The sequence below is a fragment of the Vombatus ursinus genome, unplaced genomic scaffold (genome assembly GCF_900497805.2).
Source record: "Vombatus ursinus unplaced genomic scaffold, bare-nosed wombat genome assembly UNPS02014798.1, whole genome shotgun sequence".
In the NCBI taxonomy this organism is placed as follows: domain Eukaryota; kingdom Metazoa; phylum Chordata; class Mammalia; order Diprotodontia; family Vombatidae; genus Vombatus; species Vombatus ursinus.
Window position 1 is genome coordinate 42410194 of NW_020954576.1, and position 14642 is coordinate 42424835.

The following is a 14642-nucleotide window of genomic DNA, read 5'->3' on the forward strand; positions in this document are numbered from 1 at the left end:
GCAAGTCACCTAATCTCTGTCTGTCTCAGTTTCCTCAGCTGTAAAATGGAGATCTGCCTCACAGGGTTGTAGTAAGAAATCAGGTGAGATCATAACTATAAGGCATTTAGCATAGTACCTGGTACATAGTAGATATGGTAATGATGGGGCACTAATGATGGACCCCTAAAAGGCCCTGGACTTTCCCACATAGCCCAGGTCCCTGGAATTCGCCTGAGGCACCCAGTCCTTCCAGGTCCTCCTCTGTTACCTCCCAGTCACCCCAGATTACTTGGCCACTCCTAGATCACATCTAGATCCTCTCACAGTCATTCTGTATATAAGGTCCATCTTGCCTCTAATAAAGTGCCCAGATTCCTTAAGAGTCTGGTCCAGTTGTCAATACAAGCATCACAACTGCACAGAATGTGCAGATTCTTAAATCTTGTCCATCTCAATTGGTGTTTTAATAAACCTTATCTCTGACTGAAAGAAGGCTTGAGTTGAATTCATTCGAGGCAGGACCCATGTCTTCTGCCCTTGAATTTTTGGGTTCCCCATACCCCTAGACCTCAACAGTAACATAGTAGGTGCTTAATAAATGCTTGTTCCCTTCATCCTTCCCATTTGTTAAAATGGGATTTTAGCTATAATTTGATTTTGTTTCTATATTCTGTTGCCAATGTTAACATTGTTAATGTTTTGTCTCCACAGATGAGCTTATGAGTGGTTTAAAGACAAAGACTCAGTGTTCCTCAGGCAAATGGTACTCAGTAATGATGACAGCTGGTATTTACATACTACTTTCAGGTTGAAGAAAAGCTTTATATACATTCCCTAATATGGTGCTGACAAAAACCCTATAAGGTGAGCTCTATAATTCCTGATCCTAGTGCTTCTTGCCCCATCCTCCACCCTCTTTTGTTTTCATTTTCTATAGAAATATTTAGTATTTAGTTACCTGTATTCTCTTGAATGTAAACTTTTTGGAAGTAGGAACTTTCTGTTTTTACCTTTGTATCCACAGTGCCTGGCACACTGTAGGCAATTAACAATGCTTGTTGAATTGAGTCCCACAACAGTTAACCTTTATAAAATGCTTGACAGTTATGTATGAGGAAACCAAGTCTCATGGAATATAAGTGACTAATCTATGGTCACATAGTGAGTGAGCACTAGAAGTCATTCCCCAAAGGCTGAATGACCACTTGTTGGGTAGGATGGAGAGGGGATTGTTGTTCAGATGCAGGTTAAGTCAGATGGCTTCTGAGGTTTCTTCTACCTGTGACATCCTATGGACTGTCAGAGGCAGGATTTAACCCTCAGGTCTCTCCTGAATCCACATCCTACCCTCTTTTCCATTATAGCACACTGCCTCTAAAAGTTTGCAAAATTCTATTCATTCCATATGTCAGAAAAGAATGAGACAAGAATGCATGGAAAACTAACAGCAATATTAATCCAGCCCAGAAATTCTCTCAGTATCACATCAAGCATAGTAGTGTATGTTATAATAAAGGAAAACCAAAATGAAGGTTTTAAGAAAGGTTGTCTTTGTGACACAACAAATGTGATAAAACCTGAGAAATGTCATTGGGGAAAACTTAGGAAAATATAGGTGTGTTGTAGTGTATATGAACATTGCATTTTATTCTACTCCAATAAGGACTGTTTAAAGCTGGTGTAATGTAAAGAAGTTTTGACAGCCTTCATATTTTTTCTTTCAAGTGACAATGATTTTTCTCTCTCTAGCAGCTACATTTTATTGTATTGAATGGGGCGGGGGGAAAGGCAGCCTCCACCAAACTCTGCTGCACTGCAGATAATTTAGATAGCAGAATCAGCATTTGAAGGAAAGATTCAGTCTGAAGAAATTACATATAAGAGCTCAAATACATCTTTAAAATGACAGCAGCTAAATTAACATAAAAGGTAATCACTGTCCATAGCATCACCTTCTATGAATACTGCATAAATAGCATTTGCATGGGTACATTATGATGATATGTAGAAACTTGTCCATTTGCAGATAGGTAAATAGTCTACTTGGGAGTAGCCAAATGACTCAGTCTAAGTAAAGAGAAGTTCTTAAGGTCATTCAAAAACAATCAAGAAGACAATGTACTTTTAAATAGGGGTAGTTTTAATGGAAATGTCAACTTACTTTTTACTTGAGCTAAACAGACTAAACAAAGCAATGAAACTTAAGGAATGTGTAGCCGTTATATATATACTTTGATGTAATGACTGAAACATAGAGAAGAAAGACTGAGCTCAGTAATATCTCATTTCTCTAACACTAGGAAATAAAATATTCTACATAATTTTGCAAATGATTAAAGCTTCTCCCTTCAAATGACAAAACTTCACACAGCCACAGTATCACAGATGAAAGAAAAATATTTGCTCAAAGCTGTTGGATCTAGTCTAATCTGTACTTGACCAAGAATTCATTCCCTCTACAATACCCACAAGTGGTCACCTGACCTCTGTTTGAGTACTTACATTGATGAGAAACCATTCTATGAGACAACCCATTCTATTTTTGAACAATTTAAAATTTTCTTTACAAAACTGAGCTTAAATGTCCCTTCTTTCAACTTTCATCCAGTGTTTCTAGTTCCTCCCTCTGGAATCAAGCAGAAAAGTCTAATCTTTCTACAGAGCAGTCCTTCATTTACGTCCATTATGTCCATTATGACTACTATCATATCTCCCCTCTCCAAATTTCTTCTTCTCCAGGTTAAGCTTCCTTAATTCTCTCAGTTGACACCAGGTCCAGTCTTCTCACCATCTTTTGGTCCTCTTCTAGCTACCATCCAGCTTTTCAATGGTCTTCCTAAATATAATATTCAAAATAGGACATAATATTCCACCAGTCTTCACCCAGTCTTCCAAATTAAAAAGCCTGCTATTGTCTTTGACTATTCTCTTGCCCCATTTCTTTTCTCTCATTAGTTATCAAGTCCTATCCATTCTCCATGTTGGTATCTCACATCTGTTCCTTTCTTTTTATTCCCATTGTCTCTACCCTGGTACAGGTCCTCATGACTACCCGCCCAGACTGTTGCAGAAGCCTCTTAACATATCTTCCTCTCTCTATTTCTCTCTCCACCAACCCATCCTTTGTATTGGATTCATCTTATTTTATCTATCAATCTGGTCAAGTTACTCCTCTACTCCAGACCTATCAAGGCTCCCCATTGTCTACTATATAAAATTTGAACTATTTAGTCTCATATTCAAGGGCACCATCCTTTTTTCCCAGCTTTGTCTCATATTCTCTCCTCATTCTCCCTGTACTTAAGTTGAACTGGACTATTCTCTGCCCTCCATCGTGCTTACTTAATACATTACTGCTTCCATGCCTTTGTCAGCACCGTTTTCATGTCTAGAATTTCTCCCATTCCATCTACTGAATTCTTTTATTTAAGGACAAAATTGGTACTCCAATACATCCAGAAAAGAGCACAGTGTAGCAGGGCAGCTCAGTTGAAATTATTACATACTTAAAAAGAAAAGCAGACAATATATAAGAGACCTGCCATTTCGTGTACATAGCTGCCAAAGTAATATGCCTAAAGCATAGGCATGAGAAGGTTACTTCCCTCAATAAACAGATGGCTCCCTATTATCTCTAGGATCATATTCAAACTCTTCTGTTTAGTACTTAAAATCATTCATACATAACCTGGCTCCAACCTACCTTTACAGGCTTAGAAAGCCTGGACCCCATTCATACCCTCTTCAGTACAGCCAAACCCAGAGCATCCAAGATAATGCTCAATACATGTCAAGCTTAAGATTTGTTCTTGGTAACTAATCACTGACTCTTGTGCTTTTAACTGTCAACTCTGCTTGGAGCTCTTAAAGCCCACCCAAGGCTTCTATAGGAGCCATAGTACCATGGCTCCATTGCTATAAACTGTATCCTTTAAGCCTAATCTCTCTCTCTCTTTTAATTTTGAACTTAACAATAAAGAAAGTGAGCATTTCCTATGGAGTAGAGCAGAAAAAGATTGTACATGAAATGGCAGATTTCTATTATGTACAGTCTGCTTTTCTTAAGTATATCATAATTTCAACGTGTAGCTTGCAAAGCTGTCCTGCTACACTGGGCTCCTTTCTGGCCTTGCTTCTGTTCTCTTCTCTGTATTTTTTTTTAAAAGAGATGCCTCAATGACCCTCTTTTCTTTTTTCTTGCTACATTATCCTATCACCCTAAAGAAAAAGTAAAAGAAAACCATGTAACAATGATACATTATCAAGTAAAACAAACTCTCACTTCTCCAGAGAGACAACTCACAAATACATGCCCCAGCCGAAAGACACATCCCCAAAAAGCATTTGAATGGCTCAGGGAAAGGCAGAGCTTGTATCATAAAGCACTCTGCAGTGTGAAAAATACATTCCTTAGAGCCAGTCAGGGGAGTAGGCAATGCAGATATTGTTAGGTAGATTTTACAGAGGCAGAAATAGGGTGGAGAATGAAGGGAGATAGTATATAATTAGTAATGTAAACCTAGTGGAAAGAATACCCACCAGCTCTGGAGTCATGGGACCATAGATCTAGAATTGAAATGGATCTTAGAGGCCATCAGCATGAAGTACACTCCTCTCTTTTTCAGATGAGAAAACTGAGGCAGAGAAGTTAAATGACTTGCCCAACATCCCACAACTAGTAAGTGTCTAAGGCAATATTTGATCCCAGGATATAGCATCATAGATTTACAGCTGAAATGAAACTTAGAGACCATTCAGTTCAACCTTCCCCCCCCCATTTTGCACAAGAGGCTAAGTCCCCAAAAGGTCACCCAACAACAAAGAATCTGAGGCAAGGTTTGAATTTAAGTCATCTGCACGGACCATCCTCTACTAGAGATCTTTTGACAGGCAGCCTAGAATTAACAGACAGGGCACTGGACTTGGCATCAGGTGAAACTAGGTTCATATCTCACCCCAACACTTTATACTTGTTTTACCTCAATTTTCACAGTTGTATCTCAGTTTTCACGACTATAAAATAAGAACAGTTGGATGAGATGTACTAGGTTGTCCTTTCCAGTTCCAGAGCTGTGATCAAATCCAGGGCTTGACCACAAAGACCCTGTCTCTCTCCAAACTAATGTTCCTACTAGGGGGGAGAAAAGGCTCAAAGCATGTGTTCTTATAAAAAGTAATCAAAGAGGTTAAATTTGTAAAGGACTTAGTAGAGTGCTAGATAAATGCTTATTTCCTTCCCTTCCCTCCCCCTCCTCCCCCAGTATACATCTCTGTGTGAAAAGTGTCCCATTTATCATTATTACTATTTAGTTCACATAATTGGGGTTGTCTCTACTGTATAGATGATTTAAAGATTGGCCTATGCTATCTCGTGGAGGTCTCTGCTCACCACTGCAAATCAAGGAAGGACATGGGAAATTCTGATTAGGGAGAAAAAAAAGTTTCATTGTCCCCAAAGTATCCTAAGTGTCCCATTTTAAATGTTGCTAGTCATGGCTGTCATTGACATCAATATTCAGCCTAGGTTCTACATTTAACCTGTCTTTGACCACAGATTTCCTTATTAATGCAATGTATCTACCACCAACAGTGGCTAGCTGAGACCTCCTAGCCAAAAGCAGACTGGATTGCTGTTTTAATCCAAAATGAAGGGCAGGGAGAAGGAGGAAGCCAGGGCATCAAGGAGAGGCATGCCAAATGTGGACAAAAGCAGTTGTTGAGGTGGCTGCGTTAGAGATAAACGTCCCAAACAGGTGGGATGTGGGATAGAAACCTGATTTGAAAAGCAACGAGCCCTGAACTTTAACAAATCATGAAGAAATAAATTGCCTCCACGAGTCTCAGAGACACTCCAGCTGCCAGCAGTTCCCCAGCCAGGCACAAGGATCATAAATTTGAATGAAACGAGTCATTTCTCTTCTAACTACCCGTCTGCACCTCCGAATCACCTCCTTGGGTCACCTTCCATTTTGAGCTGAAATGGTTAGGCTGAGTCCCCAGGTGAATCCTTTAGAAAAGTTTCAATGAGGCTTTGAGATAAAGAAATGGAAGGAACAAAACCATGTAGTTTCCCAACTAGAACTGGTCAGATTTTAGTGTCTAACTGACCACAGGCTGGTTAGTTCCCTTGGTCAATGTAAACATTTTCATTAAGTGAACATTTGTTGTCATTACATGCCCAGACTTCTGTTGCAGCATGGTAGATATTTGGGGGCTGCGATGCTGGAGGGTCTCCACCACTGTTACCAGTCCCCCCATAGCAGGGACTGGAGACTTGCACGAGCTATAACAGTATTCTGTACCGTTACCCCCAGTCTCAGACAGAAATAGATGCAGGATCAGGAAACTAACTTGGGAGGCAGGATATATAACACAATGGAAGTGTTTTACTTTTAAGTAAAGGTACTTGGGTTTATATCCTTTCCTCATCAGTTACTTTCTGAGCTCACCACCTCTGAGCCTCAGTTTCCTCATCTACAAAATAAGAAGATTGAACTAGATGACCTCTAAGGTCCCTTCCATCTAGGACTCTTTGATCCAACAGCTATGAAGTTTCCATGGTTCTGACTGAAGCATTCCTGAAATGAGGGAGAACAGCAGAGAGCTTATAATCAGGAAGTTCTGGTACAGGCCATGGCCTAAAAGTTGGAACAGAATCACAACGTGTGTATGAAACCTCTCTTTGTGTTGTCAGACTGAAAGCTCATGATTAAGTCTGTAACTGTATAGCAAACAAACTCTTAGAATGCAAGAAAAACCAGCTTATCTTTATCTGGAAACAAACTCTATTTTAGAAGGAAGCATTTCTTAAGCACCTATGTGCCAGGGACTGTGCTGTGTTTACAAATATTATCTCATTATAAGTATTACAGAGGGCAAACAAACAAGGTTTAAGGAGAGCAGGCCCCTGAGAATAAACAGAATTAATTCAACAGACAGGCAGGGGAGAGGAAGACCATGTCCCAGTAGCAGTGATGCAGGCAAAGGCAAGATAATAGCAAAATTCTATCCACTCTGTGAGTGGGTCAGGGAGCTAGACAAGACTCTAAACGTTTAGGATTATATTCAGTTTGAGGTAGCAAAATCCTTCACTTGCAATTGGCTGGTAGCAACGTCGGATCCTTTGGTTCCTTTTCTCCCCTTGGAGCTCAAAATTTCCTTTTTCCCCTCTCCAGTGAAGTTTTTCCTTCAAACCCTCATTCCAGCTGGGGAAAACTATACTTCCCATTAGCTACCTTGCCCATAAGGGCCTATGGTGCTATGCATAAGCAGAAGTTGGGAACAGAGGCCTTGAAATGGAAAAAGCCTTTACAAATTTTTTTTTCTAATGGGTGGGGTGTGGAAAGGCTACGAAAAGAGTTATAGGAAGGAAGGAGTGAGGGAGGGAGGGAGGGAAGGATGTAGGAAGGAAGGGAGAGAGAGAGGAAAGGAGTGGGAAAGGAGAGAGGGAGGGAAGGAAGGAAGGGAGAAGATCAATGTGGCATCTTTTTAAAAATTGCGCAGAAGATAACAGAAGGAAGAAAAATCAGAGACAAACAGGACAGCTTTGAAAGCTACAGGCTGAATTTACATATTAAAAAAGAGAAACAAACCATACATAACTGAAATCCAGTTTCATGTACAATTTTCTTTTTCTGCTCTACCATGTAAATAAAAATGCCTTTTTATTTGTTTTTTGTTTTTTAAAAACAGATGCACCCAGGAGTGGTGGTGCACTCCCACAGTCCTTGCTGCTAGCAAGGATGAAGCTGGTGTATCTCCAGTTTGGGAGTTGAGAGCTGCAGTAGGTCTAAAGCTGATTGTTTGATACCAATATGGTCAGCCTTCAGGATCAGGGGACCACCAAGTTGCCTAAAAAGGGGGAAGGGGGAGTAGAAGAAGAAAAAGAAGGGAATCAAGTCATAGCAATGTCCAAAATAGAAGCCAAAGTTATCAAGTAAACTGATAATGTCCAAAGACCCAGCCCTGTTCAAAACAAGAAGCTCAAGTTAAGGGGGCCCAGTGGGCAGCAGGATCAAAGATGAGAAATTAAAGATTTGACACTAAGTGAACAATGGAGTACTGGCCTAGAAATTTCAGGAAAATTCCTATGTGTCACACTTAGCAGTCTAAAGAAGCTTGAGAGCTTCTCATGCCAAGCCATGCACTGCTGAGCCCCACCCTCTAGATCTCTTGAATTCCCTTCCTCCAGAGAGCTTTCAGTGCTGCCAAAACTCTCATTAACTTCCACAGCAACCATGGAATACAGGTAGCAACAGTCGCCCCATGCCTTTTGATCTAGAGCTTGACCCCTTTTCCTATTATCCTAGCGGTCATTCAACTGGAAAGTATGCCAGTTACATACATCAGATTTAGACAAGGGAGCACTGCCAGTAACTACCGTAGTTCACTTAAACCCTTCTTAAAGATTTCTTTTAACACCAATTCCTGCTAACTCCGAACACCCTAAAGATTAATTAAAATGTACAAGCAACTACCTTCATGCTCCTGCTGCCCCTCACCAAATTACTCTATATTTATTCTTTATACATTCTGTATATACTTCTGACAGAAGGGACCTCTGAGACCATCAAGTTCAAATTGTACCAGGATGGAATCCCCACCACAAAACCCCCAACAAATAACCATCCAGCCCTTGCTTGAAGGCCTCCAAAGAGATGGAATCTGCCACTAAATTTATCCCTTTACAACTCCCACCCATTGCTCTTATCTTGGTCCTCTAAAGCCAAATGGAACAAGTCTGATCTTGTTCCACACAATATCCCTTCAAATATCTTCTCCCAACTATGATATGCCCCAAATTTTCTCTTCTCCTTGTTAAACATCCTCAATTCCATCAACTGATCTTCATAAAAAAGACATCTGCTACCTTAGGGCCACAGAGACCAAAATTCTCCTAATGTTATTCCTCAAAGCTAGACAATCAGAAGTAAACATAAATTCATATAATGCACACAACCAAGGGCACCAAGAGCTGCCTATCCATGCCTATAAATCTCAGCTAGCCTCTTTCTTTCCTCTATCTTCACACATAAATGTGACAAGAAAAAAAAAAGCTGATGTAATATCAGGGTGCTTTAGGAAAGGTATGGTCTCCAGCAATAACAAGATGATAATTCCTCGAATTCTGCTGTTCTCAGACCACATCTCAAGTGCTGTGTTCAATTCTAAGTGTCAGAGTTTCAAAAACATAGGGATAAACTGGAGAGCATCCATAAGAGAGCAACCAGCATGGTAAGGCCAGGCTATGGGGATATCTAACCTAGAAAAGAGAAACTCAGAAGGCATAGGATAGCTGCCTTCAAGTATTTGAATGGCTGGCATACGGAAGACAGAGTAGACTTGTTCTTTTTGGTCCCAGAGGGTAGAACCAGGAGCCGTGGGTGAAAGCTACAAAGAAATAAATTGAGGCTTCATGTGACCCCACCTCCTCCAAAATCCTAACAATTTGAAAAATGGGATGGTGGCTGACTGCCTTAGGAAGTAGTGGGATCCCCTTTACTTGAAGTCTTTAAGCAGAGTTTGGATCACCATTTGTCAGGTATGTTACAGCAGAGATTCATTTCAAGAATAAGTGGACTAGTCAGTCAATCAATAAACATTTATTAAGTGCCTACTATGTGCCAGGTACTGTGAAAAGTGCTAGGGATACAAAAAGAGGCAAAAGACAGTTCCTGCCCTCAAGGAGGCCACAATCTAATTGTGTCCTCAGGTGTCCACTAAGGGGCCCACTCTAAAATTCTGTGTCCTCTCTGAAACCTACAAAATAGAATGGCCAGTTCTATGAGAACACACCAACAATCTCTCTAGTTGCTTAACTACTTTGATTATAACAGCCCCAGGCTGAAGTAGAAACCCAATTAACTGGCCTCAGGACAAAAGCTTTTCACAGACATAGGTCAATGGAAATCTGTGGAGAAATCTGCCATACTGCACTTGCTTCCATGCTGTCTTCCATCTCTGTGACCACTGACCACTAAGCTCTCCCAATTATATTACCTATTAATCTTAATTCAATATTCTAGAGAAGGGGCTCTTAACCTTTTTCTTGTCACAAACCCCTCTGGGCAGTCCAGTAAAGCCTGTGGACCACTTCTCAGAATAGTAGTTTGCCACCCATATTCATAATCAAAGGAAGTGATCAACATCTGTTAGATGTTATTGAAATAAAGATGTAATTTTGTCCCATCCAAGTTCATAATCCTCCCAAAATCTCTCCATGGATCACTTGGGTGTCCATGAACCCTAGGCTAAGAACCCCTGTTCTAGAGTAATGCAGGAAAAAAAATCAGCTCTCATTCCCCATTCCTGTTTTCTCTCCTCTAGGCTAAACTGTTTCTTTTATAACATGGTTTTTAGACCCTTCTCTATTCTAGCCACCTTCCTCAGTTCAGTCTCTAACTGATTAGTATCTGAGCTGGCATTCAGAACTTCATGTATGCAATACTCCAGAGGAATTCTGCCCAGAAAAAAAGTAGAAAGTGACTTCCTTGATCTGAACTTTATATTCCTATTAATTCAGTCTACACTTTCAGCACTGATGGTAGAAGTCAGTGGCAGAATCAGGGAGACCTGGGTTGAAGCGTTGCCACTGGCACATACTAATGTGGTTGTATGATGCTAAGCAAGGCCCTCAGATAACTCTTTAAGACTATAAGTCAAAGAGCAGGCACCAATTTACACTGGGAAGAGGAGATCCCTAAACCAATAAATTCATAAATCTTGTCTAAAAAGAAATGTTGCAGCATTAGCTTTTGGTTTTGTTTTTATTTATTAATTTTTTTAAGTTTGTTACACTGTTGGCTCTTATTAACATTTGGTCAACCAAGACTCTTAGACTTTCTTGACGCAGACTGCTCTCAAGCCAAATTTACCCTATGCTGCAATTCTGTAACCTTATTTCCTTAAACTCAAATACATTTATCCTTTTTCAGTTTGCCCCATTGTTCATTTACTGAGAGCCTTTAAAATTCTAATTTTGTCATCCAAGGCTCTACTTAGCTTTACCACTCAATTTTGTGTCATAAGGCAATCTGACACATAAATTTGCCATCATCTAAGTCAAATAAGGGGAAAAAAACTAAATAGGACAGAGACTAGTATAGAATTTTCCTTCTATGTTGACATTGATCTATCAATTAATTCGCCTTAGGTAATTTGACAATCTAATACTAATACTAATTAACTAGTTTAACACTAGGTTAGTACACTGTGCTGTACTATCAGTTAGGCAACATTTCTCTATCTCGGCCACAAGGATATCATGAGAGGCTACCAAACTCCTTGCTGAAATAAAATAAAAATGCACTATAATCAAAGCATTTCCCTTACTATCAACTAGTAATTCTTTTTTTTTAAAGGAAATAAGGTCATCTAGGCATGATCTATTCATAACGAACCTAGTCATCAACACTTTTTTTAAGAAAAATCTTCACCAACTAAAAATGTGTTCTAGAATTTTTCCACAGAATCATAGGCTCTAAGAGTTGGAAGGACCCTGGGTCCTCCAGACCTACTACCTCTTAATCTGGAAGAAATGCTTCAATCACCTTCACCAACGAGTAGTCATCTAGTCCCTACTTGAACAACTCCAGAGGAAGGGAACTTATTCCTCTCAAAGCAGTGCATTCTACTTTCCAATAACTGTAATTATTAGAAGGTCATCTAGGTGGAAAGAGCACTAGAGCTACAGTCAGGAAGCTGGAGTTCAAATCCAGCCTCAGATACTTACTAGCTGAGTGACTCTGGGCAAGTCACTTAATTTCTGTCTGGCTCAGTTTTCTCCTCTGTATAATGAGGATAATAATAGCACCTACCTCCCATGGTTGGTGCAAGTATCAAATGTGATACTAACTGTGAAGCCCTTTGCAAACTTTAAAGTGCTACTTGCTTCCCTACAATTTCCACCCCTAGCCCCTGGGTCTGTCCTATGGAGCTGAGCAAGAGAAGTCCCCCACATGACAGTCTTTCAAATACTTAAAAACACGTCTTTCTTGTGGCTTTTCTTCTCCCTGTAGGCTGAACATCTGTAGTTCTTTCAAATAATCCTCATAGTGTACATTCTCTAGTTTTCTCACCATTCTGGTCCCATTTGAAGATCAATATTAGGCTTGTATAAGCTCTTTTCCCCCCTTTTTTGAAAATCAGAACCTGTAATTACACTCAACCCCAATCTTTTGGCATGTCTTCCATTGTTTCTGAGGATATCTACTGAGCTAAAGCATCACCTTTATTGCAAGTCTCTATAGCTCTAAGCAGATGGAAGGGAAGATGGGAAGGAGAGGTCACCATTCCCATCACCATTCCTCATTGTGGTTCTCTGTGCATCGTTCCCTGACATCCTCTTCCACATAGTCACTGGCATCCCACTGAGGTCACTTATCAGGACTTTTCCTCAGGGGCTGGAATATTGCTACAGTTCTTTTGTCTTGACCAGGTGACTCCCTATATCTAGCTGTGACACCATGACAATCAAGAAACCCCACTGCTATACTTCTACCAACTTCTCAATTCATGGAAGCATATACAGAAATTAGGGCCTCCCTATGCCATCTTCCCACTAATCCCTTGAAGTCCTCATGTCTCCCTCAGACAATTGTCCATCTGCATGCAGTTGATACTTCCAGGCATGGGAAGTAGGTTGGGGTGGGGGAAAGGGAACCAAACTCAATCCCAGGCAACTTTCCATGATATTTGGAGTGGAGAAGTGCTGGGGAGAGGAAAACCTTCCCAGTTACCCTATTTCAAAGATCTTCTCACAAATGGAGCTAGAGAGAGATTGAGAAATTTCTAGGGAACAGGAAAAATTTAAAACCAAACATAAACAGACATAAGAAAGAAAAAAACACCCCTGGAAAAATAACAGGCAAATGGGAAGACTGGAATGCAGAAGCCAAGAAATAAAACCACAAGGAATCTGGAAGAAAGTGCAGAAATGTAGGTCACAAAAAAAAATCAACAGTCAAGTTATAAGGAGCGACAATTTGTATGTTCCCATTTGTTTTTGTTTATTTGGTTCACAGGATGTCAGGGTGTGCCAACACTTGGGCAGCCATGTGGATAGAGCACTGGGCCTAGAGTAAGGGAGACCTGAGTGCAAATCTGGCCTCAGACACTAGCTGTGTGATCCTGCGTAAGTTACTCACTCTGCCTCAGTTTCCTCAACTGTAAAGTGGGGCTGATAACGGTACTTACCTCACAGAGGTAGGTGAGATATATTTGAGGTATATTTGTAAATAACTTAGCACAGTGCTTGGCACATAGTAGGTACCCAATAAATACTTATTCTCTTCATTCTTTAATAAGGACTAGCAACATCAATTGATGAGAAATTATATTTGACAATAAATATTTTTCTCCCTCCTTTCTGTGCAAATGTACTTCGAATAAAAATAACTACAAGCAGATACTGTTACTTTACTTTGAAATAAAAATTTTCATTCTACTACCAAGTGAAGCAGCCTGTTCCGAGGTATTCTTAAATTCTAGTCTTTCTAGAATTGAAAAAAAAAAACTTTAATGTATGAAGCCAGCATCCCAGCAAGATCCAGGGCTTTATGTGAAGCAAAATCAGCTTAAATTACGTGAACCACATTTGTAAGATTCCTCAGCTTCAAATAGTGGGCACCCTGAAATCTCCTCACAGTGCAGTCAAGTTGAGCTGTGTAGACATGAACTAACTGTGTATATGTGACTATAACAGACAGGCTAGGGAATATACGGCACCACTGAGGAATCTGAGGGTGGAGAAGGCCAGGACCCAGGAAACAGTTTTTGATGGAAGAAATTTCCCCTTTTTGTTCCACAAAGGGTGAAACAAATTCTGATCCAAGAAAATAGCAATGTTAGAAAAAGTTCAGCATTCATCCTCAGAGTTCTCAAGATGTAAAATGACGGAAGAAATAGCTGCCCCCATGAGGCAGGATTTTTCCTTTATTCTCTCTGGGAAGCTTACCCAAACAAAAGCATATACTATCAGTATATACTCTGTGTGTGTGTGTGTGTGTGTGTGTGTGTGTGTGTGTCTGTGTCTGTGTCTCTCTCTCTCTCCACACACACACACACACACTAGCACATACTATCACTTCTTCCATATGAGTGTGGGGGGTTTAGGGGCTAACCTGGACTTAGGAAGTATGAGGTCTTGCAATAGATGAGGAAGCCAGGAGTATCCTGGGCACAGCTGACAGAAAGTGGCAGTGTCAGGTAAAGATTTTAGCTGTCAGTGCTCAGAGCTGAGGATGCTTCCAACTAAGTGAAAAGCACATGGTTCCAGCACACACTGGCAGGAAGGGGAGGAAGGGGTAATCACCTGGGTGAGTACAGAGCACAGGATGAATGGGACGCCAGATAAACGGCACAGACAAGAACATACCTAGAAATAAGAATATGGGGTTGGGGTGTAATAAACTAAATGCAAAGAAGAGAAAGCCTGGAAAACAGGAAGTTGAATCAAAATCACCATGAATAAGCCAGAAATGTGGACAGTCACAAATAAGAAACTGTCCTTTTGTAGGGCTCCAGTGTTTATGAAAAGAGCATTGAGCTTAGAGTCAAGAAGACCTGAGTTCAAATCCTGCCTCATGGCAGCAGCTAGGTGGTACAGTGGATAGAGTACTGGCCCTGGAGTCAGGAGGACCTGAGTTCAAACTCGGCCTCAG

The 14642-nt window shown here is 40.5% G+C and overlaps 1 protein-coding gene across 1 annotated transcript in view; it reads right to left on the reverse strand.

Moving 5' to 3' along the window:
* The window catches only part of HHAT (hedgehog acyltransferase), a 483325-nt gene that overhangs the window by 278675 nt on the left and 190008 nt on the right, over positions 1–14642 (reverse strand). The gene's annotated exons all lie outside the window — the stretch shown is intronic.